The sequence below is a fragment of the Rhincodon typus genome, unplaced genomic scaffold (genome assembly GCF_021869965.1).
Source record: "Rhincodon typus isolate 14 unplaced genomic scaffold, sRhiTyp1.1 hic_rhity00000051, whole genome shotgun sequence".
Classification (NCBI taxonomy): domain Eukaryota; kingdom Metazoa; phylum Chordata; class Chondrichthyes; order Orectolobiformes; family Rhincodontidae; genus Rhincodon; species Rhincodon typus.
In genome coordinates, this window is record NW_025965689.1 from 2,389,097 (window position 1) to 2,396,887 (window position 7,791).

Below are 7,791 nucleotides of genomic sequence, written 5' to 3' on the forward strand. Positions count from 1 at the left end.
AGAGATGGGTTTGGGAAGGACAGATACAGAGGGAGGGGAAAGAGAGAGGGAGAGACAGAGAGACGGGTTTGGGAAAGAGAGAGATACAGAGGGAGGGGGCAGAGAGAAAGAGTGACAGAGGGAGTGAGAGACAGATATAGGTTTGGGAAGGAGTGAGATACAGAGGGAGAGGGAGGGAGTGAGAGAGACAGAGATGGGTTTGGGAAGGAGAGAGATACAAAGTGAGGAGGGAGAGAGGGGGATTGAGAGGGAATGAGAGAGAGAGAGACGGGTTTGGGAAGGAGAGAGATACAGAGGGGGAGGGGAGGGAGAAATAGTGAGAGAGAGAGAGATGCGTTTGGGAAGGAGAGAGATACAGAGGAGGGTGGGGAGGGGAGAGAGAAAGTGTGAGAGAGAGAGAGATGCGTTTGGGAAGGAGGGAGAAACAGAGCGAGGAGGGAGAGAGAGAGGGAGTGAGACAGAGAGAGAAAGAGTGAGAGAAAGGAAATGAGAGAGACAGATGGGTTTGGATCGGAGAGAGATACAGAGGCACCGGGGAGAGAGAGAGAGACATGTTTGGGAAGGAGAGAGATACAGAGTGAGGAGGGAGAGAGAGGTAGATGGAGGGAATGAGAGGGACAAACAGGTTTGGGTAGGAGAGAGATACAGATGGAGGAGGGGGAGAGAGAGGGAGGGGGAGAGAGAGGGAGAGGGGTAGGGGAAGAGGAGGGGAGCAGAGGGGGGGGAGGAGAGACAGAAAGAGTGAGAGAGGTGACACACACTGACTGCACTGACCAGCTCACACTGAGGCCTGTGCACTACCCCATCAGCCTCGATGGCAATGTGATTGCAGAGACCATCACATGCAGCTCCCAGCTTCACAGATCCTGGTGTAGCGGGTACCCCAGCCGCTGTCAGTTGTTGTTGTAGCGGGTGGATAGCGCTGACCATCAGGTATTGTCGCAGTTTGGGGGCTCACCCCTATTCCTACAACCCTCCCCCGACCACACTTTGCTCCCTCCCAATGTCCTACTTCACCCCACTCCCTACCCCAACCTCTCCTGGGTCCTCGTTCCCATCCCCCTGTTCCCTAGCCTGGGTACTATCTGCCTTCCTCCTCCCCCTGGCTGCAAAGCCTCCCCTACACCCCCTAACCCCATCCCCCCCAAACAACACTAGCACACATACCAGAGATAGGGGTGTTTCCCCCACTCTGGCATAGGGCGCATGCGTGTGTATGTGTGAGAGAGTGTGTGTGTGTGTGTGTTGGGGTGTTGGAGTGTGTGTGTGTGTGTGTGTGTGTGTATGTGTGTGTCTGTGTGGGTATGTAGGCAGGAAAGTCTTTAACTCCGAGGGCAAGGGGCGGACGAGGAGAGAGAGAGGGAGAGGGAGGGAGACAAGTTGGGGGAGAGAGAGAGGAGACGGGGTTGAGGGGAGCAGAGAGAGAGGGTGTGCAAAAGGGAGGGAGGGTGTGAGAGAGAGGGAAGGATACAGACAGAGGGAGGGAAGGAGGGAGAGAGAATCAGAGAGAGAATCAGAGAGAGGGAGGGAAGGCAGGGAATGAGGCAAAGGTTCTGATGGAGGGATGAAAGAAAGCACTGTCTGTATTTTCTGTCCCCCCTCCACTTCCATGTCACTACCTGCTTTGAGACTCTCTGACCTACTGTGACGATACTGAACCCTGCAGGTTCCTCTGCTCGTGTCAAATGACTATTCATGGGCTCTGCTCCCACCGCCTTTCCACATATCAACAGGTGATGGCTTTATCGCTGGGCTGTTAACCCAGAGACCTCGCTAATGTCTGGTGTTTAAAGCCTATCGCGGCAGATGATAGAATTTGAATTCAATCTTTTTAAAAAAATAACAGATTAAGAGTCTAATAATGGCCATGAATGGATTGTCGGAAAAACTCATCTGGTTCACTAATGCCCTTGAGGGAAGGAAACTGCCATCTTCACTTGGATTGGCCTACGCGTGACTCCAGACTCGCAGCAAAACTCTTCCCTACGTCAGCCCCTATCTGTTGAGACCCTCCGCCCCCTTAAGTTCTGAGATATTTCATTCTAGTCGCCTCTGACTGTTTTAAACTCTGGCTGGTACAAACTGAAGGTGTCTAAAAACTTTGCTCATAAAACAACCCAGTGTGGTGAACCTACTCTGAGCTGCTTCCAATACCATTAGCATCCTTCCTTAGATAAGGTGACCAGTACTACACACACTACTCCAGATGTGGTCTCACCAGTGCCCTATACCACTGACGTTCAACCACCACACACTTGTTGACAATGAGGTAAATGGGAGGGTCAAGCTTCCTCTAGCCTATTCCCCGCCCCCATCAAACATTCCCCAATTCCTGGGGCAGGGAATGCAGCTTCCCTAGTCTTTCGGTGTCAATCCGCTTGTGGTCAACGAGACAGTTCTACCGACATTCCCGATTTTCACAGTCCCTGCTTGGCGAGAGGGTGTGGGGGGAATACTGACCCCTCGCTGGGGAGATGGCCAAAGGGAATCTAAGGCCTTTTTTTGAACACATCCCCACCAGGATGTCCCCCTCTCACTCATAGCTCCACCGCCAGATAGATACAGAGTAAAGCTCCTTCTACACCGTACGCCCCCCATCAAACGCTCCCAGGAGAGGAGGTTAGATACAGAGTAAAGCTCCCTCTACACTGTCCTCTGATCAAACCCTCCCAGGACAGGGACAGCCTGTGGTTAGAGACAGAGTAAAGCTACCTCTATACTGTTCCGTCCCCCAATCAAACACTCCCAGGACAGACTTTGCCTTCTTCAGGCAACAGCTGACTCTCCCCACACCACCGCCGCCCCCACCCCCACGATGTCACTGTCTCCCCTGCCTACTCCACAGGGAAAGACCATCAACGACATACTGAGAGGAGGGAGGGAGTCTCTCGCTGCTACACATTGCCATCACAAACCTCCAGCATGCACCTATCCCTCCATTGGCACGCCCTGGGTCCACTCACACCACTCTGTTTCTCAAACCTCCTGCGCCTACACCCTCTCCTTGAGTCTTCTCTGCCAGTCAGCTGATCTGATCATCCTCGCCTCTGCTCTCCTGCCTTTTTTCTTTCCCCGTAACCCTCAAATCCCCTTCCCCATTAAGAAATCTTTCTCAGCCTTGAGGACACCCAGCGATTCACTCCCCTCGGAGGGAAGAAACTCCTCCTCCCCTCTGTCTTCAAATGGTGACTCCTTAATGCTGTGATTGTGCCCTCTGGTCTCCCACACTCTCCCCTGTCTAGTTGTCTAAGAACCTTTGATAAGGTCGCCTCTCGTTCTTCTAAGCAAGGGGCACAGGCCTAAGACAGAACCCCTCCCCCCTACTCGGGATCAGCTGAGCAAACTTGCTCTGGACTGTCTCCGATGCCCAGTCTATCTTTCCATAGATAAGGGCCCCCAAAACTGTTTGCAGTATTCCAGCCATGGTCTGACTGGTTCCTTTCTTCAGCAAAAACCTCCCGTCTTTTTATACTCGACTCCGTTTGAAATGTACAGCAACATTCCATTTACCTTCTTTCGTACCTGCTGAACCTGGAGGCTCACCTCTCCTGATTCACTTCTGGTCAGCATGAACCAGTTGGACCGAAGGGCCTGTTTCTGTGCTGTGTATGTCTATGACTCTATGTGACCTCAAATCTCACACTCCCCCCCGCCCCCCCAATAACCTTTCACCCCCACCGCCAGACCCCCCAACTTGACTGTCAAGAATCTACCCACTAATGCCTTAAAAATGTTGAAGGACTCTAGTCAAAGAGAAAATTCCGAAGACTCTGAACCGTTGTTTGGCACATTTGCCATCATTGCTCGGCACGTTTGCCATCATCGCTCAGACCTTTTGAGTACTGGAGTTGGGGCATCGTGTTGTGGTTGTACAGGATATTGGTGAGGCCATTTTGGAGTACTGTGTACAGTTCTGGTCACCCATCTATAGGAAGGATATTATGAAATCAGAGAGGGTTCACAAATGATTTACCAGGATGTTGCCGGGACTAGAGGGTTTGAGTTATAAGGAGAGGCTTTGTAGGCTGGGACTTCTTTCACTGGAGCGTAGGAAGTTGAGGGGTGACCTTATAGAGATTTATAAAATCATGACTGGCATGGATATGGTGAATATCAAAGGTCTTTTCCCCAGGGTGGGGCACTAAAGGGTGTAGGTTTAAGGTGAGAGGAGAAAGATTTAAGAAGGGACCTGAGGGGCAACTTTTTCCACACAGAGGGTGGTTCATGTGTGGAATGATCTGCCAGTGGAAGCAATGGAGGCAGGTACAGTTACAACATTTAAAAGACATTTGGTCAGGTACATGGATAGGAAGGTTTAGAGGGATATGGGCCAAGCGCGGGGAAGGGGACTAGGTTAGTCTGGGAAGTTTGGTCTGTTTCCGTGCTGTGTGACTCGGAGAGAATTTCACCCACCCTCTGTTTTAAATGGTTGACCCCCGACTTTTAAACACAGACCCTGTTTCTTGACTCCCCCTCGAGATAAACTTCCTCGCCGCATCCCCGTCACTGTCGAGATCTCTCAGCATCTTAGATATTTCACTCCAGTCGCCCCTGACTGTTCTAAACTCCAGCGGGTACAAACTGACGGTGTCTAAAAACTTTGCTCATAAAACAACCCAGTGTGGTGAGACAACAAGGTGTAGAGCTGGATGAACACAGCAGGCCAAGCAGCATCAGAGGAGCAGGAAGGCTGACGTTTCGGGCCTAGACCCTTCTTCAGAAATGGTGGAGGGGAAGGGGGTTCTGAAATAAATAGGGAAAGAGGGGGAGGCGGATAGAAGATGGATAGAGGAGAAGATAGGTGGAGAGGAGACAGACAGGTCAAAGAGGCGGGGATGGAACCAGTAAAGGTGAGTGTAGGTGGGGAGGTAGGGAGGAGATAGGTCAGTCCAGGGAGGACGGACAGGTCAAGGGGGCGGGATGAGGTTAGTAGGTAGGAGATGGGGGTGGGGCTTGAGGTGGGAGGAGGGGATAGGTGGGAGGAAGGGCAGGTTAGGGAGGCGGGGACGAGATGGGCTGGTTTTGGGATGTGGTAGGGGGAGGGGAGATTTTGAAGCTTGTGAAGTCCACACTGATACCATTGGGCTGCAGGGTTCCCAAGCGGCATACGAGTTGCTGTTCCTGCAACCTTCAGGTAGCATCGCTGTGGCACTGCAGGAGGCCCAGGATGGACATGTCGTCTGAGGAATGGGAGGGGGAGTTGAAATGGTTCGCGACTGGGAGGTGCAGTTGTTTATTGCGAACCGAGCGTAGGTGTTCTGCAAAGCGGTCCCCGAGCCTCCGCTTGGTTTCCCCGATGTAGAGGTAGCCACACCGGGTACAGCGGATGCAGTACACCACATTAGCAGATGTGCAGGTGAACATCTGCTTGATGTGGAAAGTCTTCTTGGGGCCTGGGATGGGGGTGAGGGGCAGGTGTAGGGGCAGGTGTAGCACTTCCTGCGGTTGCAGGGAAACGTGCCGGGTGTGGTGGGGCTGGAGGGATGTGGTGAACTACTGTGAGCTGTTTCCAATGCAATTAGCCTCCTTCCTTAGATAAGGTGACCAGTACTGCATACACTACACCAGATGTGGTCTCACCAGAACCACCCTGAAACACAATCTCTTTACTTCTGTGCTCAATTGCCCTTGCGATAAATCATACAATTCTACCAGCTTTGCTGTTTGCTTGTTGCAGCTGCAGACTAACATTCTGTGATTTATGGATTAGGGCACGCAGATTCCCCTGCAACCCCTCACCGCTGAGATAATACACTTGCCTTTTAATACTTCCCACCAAAAGGGACTTCACATTTTCCTACCTTATCCCCTGTTCACCACATCTTTGCCCACACGCTGAATTTACCTTTGTAGCTTCCTTCTGTCCTCGTCACTTTTCCTTATCCTCCCACCTATCTCCTTGCCATCAGGAAATTTGTCAACCACATCTCCACTGCCTTTGTTGTTTCTGTAAATGGTAAACAGTCGAGGTCCCTGCTGTGATCCCTGTGGCACACTGCTCGTCACATCTTGGCACCTAGTAAAAGACCCATTTACCCTGCTGTATGCTCCCTGTTAGAGCTGATTTTCTATCCATGTCAATGTGTTACCCTCTACATCATGAGCTCTTACACTCCATCATGTCCTTTAATGTAGCATCTTACCAAACGCTTTCCTCAAGTCTAAGTACAGTACATCTACCAGTTCCCCTTTATCCACAGCACATCCTCCCCTCCTCAATGGCCAATAGAGTTACACAGCATGGAAACAGAACATTTTGTCCAACTTATCTGTGCCGGCCAGATGTCCTAAGTTAATCTAGTTCCATTTGCCAGCATTTGGCCCACATCCCTCTAAACCCTTCCTATCCATGATGCCTTTTAAATGTTGTAATTGTACCAAGATGGTGGCTATTCACCCTATCCATGCCCCTCCTGATTTTATAAACCTCTGATGCTCCAGGGAAAATAGCCCGAGCCTGTTCAGCCTCTCTCTATAGCTGATATTCTCCAATTCTGGCAACATCCTTGCAAATCTTTTCCACACCCTTTCAAGTTTAACAACATCCATCTTATAGCAGGGAGACCAGAATTGAATGCAGTATTCCAAAAGCGGCCCTAACCAATGTCCTATAAAGCAGCAACATGGCCACCCAACTCCTTTACTCAATGCACTGACAAATAAAGGCAAGCATACCAAATGCCTTCTTTACTATCCTATCTACCTGTGACTCCACTTTCAAGGAACTATGAGCCTGCACTCCAAGGTCTCTTTGTTCAGCAACACTCCCCAGGACCTCACCATTAAGTAAAGGTAATTTGCTCTCCTAAAACTTAGCACACCTCACATTTGTCTGGATGTGTCAAACCTGTTTTCCCTTTCACAAAACCATGGAAATGCTGCCTGATTACCTCTAACCCATCCAAGTGCTCTGCTACAACCTTTTTACCAACGGCTTCTAACATTTCTCCAATGACAGATGTTAAACTAACTATAATTTCCTGCTTTCTGACTCCCTTTTTCACCATCTTCCAATCTGATGGGGTTGTTTTTAAATCGTGGGAATTTTAGGAAAATTAAAACTAGTGCATCAACTTTTCCCTAGGAAGTTCTTTAAAGACCCTGGGATGACATCCACAAGGAATTAGGCACTTATCCCCGTTCTCTCGTGATTATGATTTTTCCTGAGTTCCTCCCTCCCAGTGATGACTTTCTGTCAGATGTACACTCACTTTGATAACTCTTTATATTTTGAAATATGTATGCAAATTGTTACTATCTGTGTTTACAGTTTTATTTCCTGCTGTTGCAAAGCCTCGACCGTTAGCTGTGGTTGTAGTTCCTCTGACCCCTGGTTGCTGCTGTTATCCCCAGAAACTAACATCCTTAGTTGTTGTTGTATTCTCCCCAGAACCCCCAGTGGTTGCAGTCATCCACTCAGTTGTTCTTGCCAACCCCAGTTGTTGTTGCAACCCTCGCAGTTGTTGCGATCCCCAGGACTCCTAGTTGTCATTTTTCCCCAAGTTGTTGTTGCAATCTCCCCAGTTGTTGTTGCAATCTCCCCAGTTGTTATTGCAATCCCGGAGCCCCATGTTGTCGCAAACCCCAGAACCTCCCGTTGTTGTTGCTGAAATCCCCAACTGTTGTTGCAAACCCACCCAGTTGTTGTTGCAATCCCCAGGGCCCTCGGTTGCTGCAATATCCCCCTGTTGTTGCAAACCCCAGAGAGCCCGGTTGCTGCAATACCCCCCTGTTGTTGCAAACCCCACAGACCCCGGTTGCTGCAATACCCCCCTGTTGTTGCAAACCCCA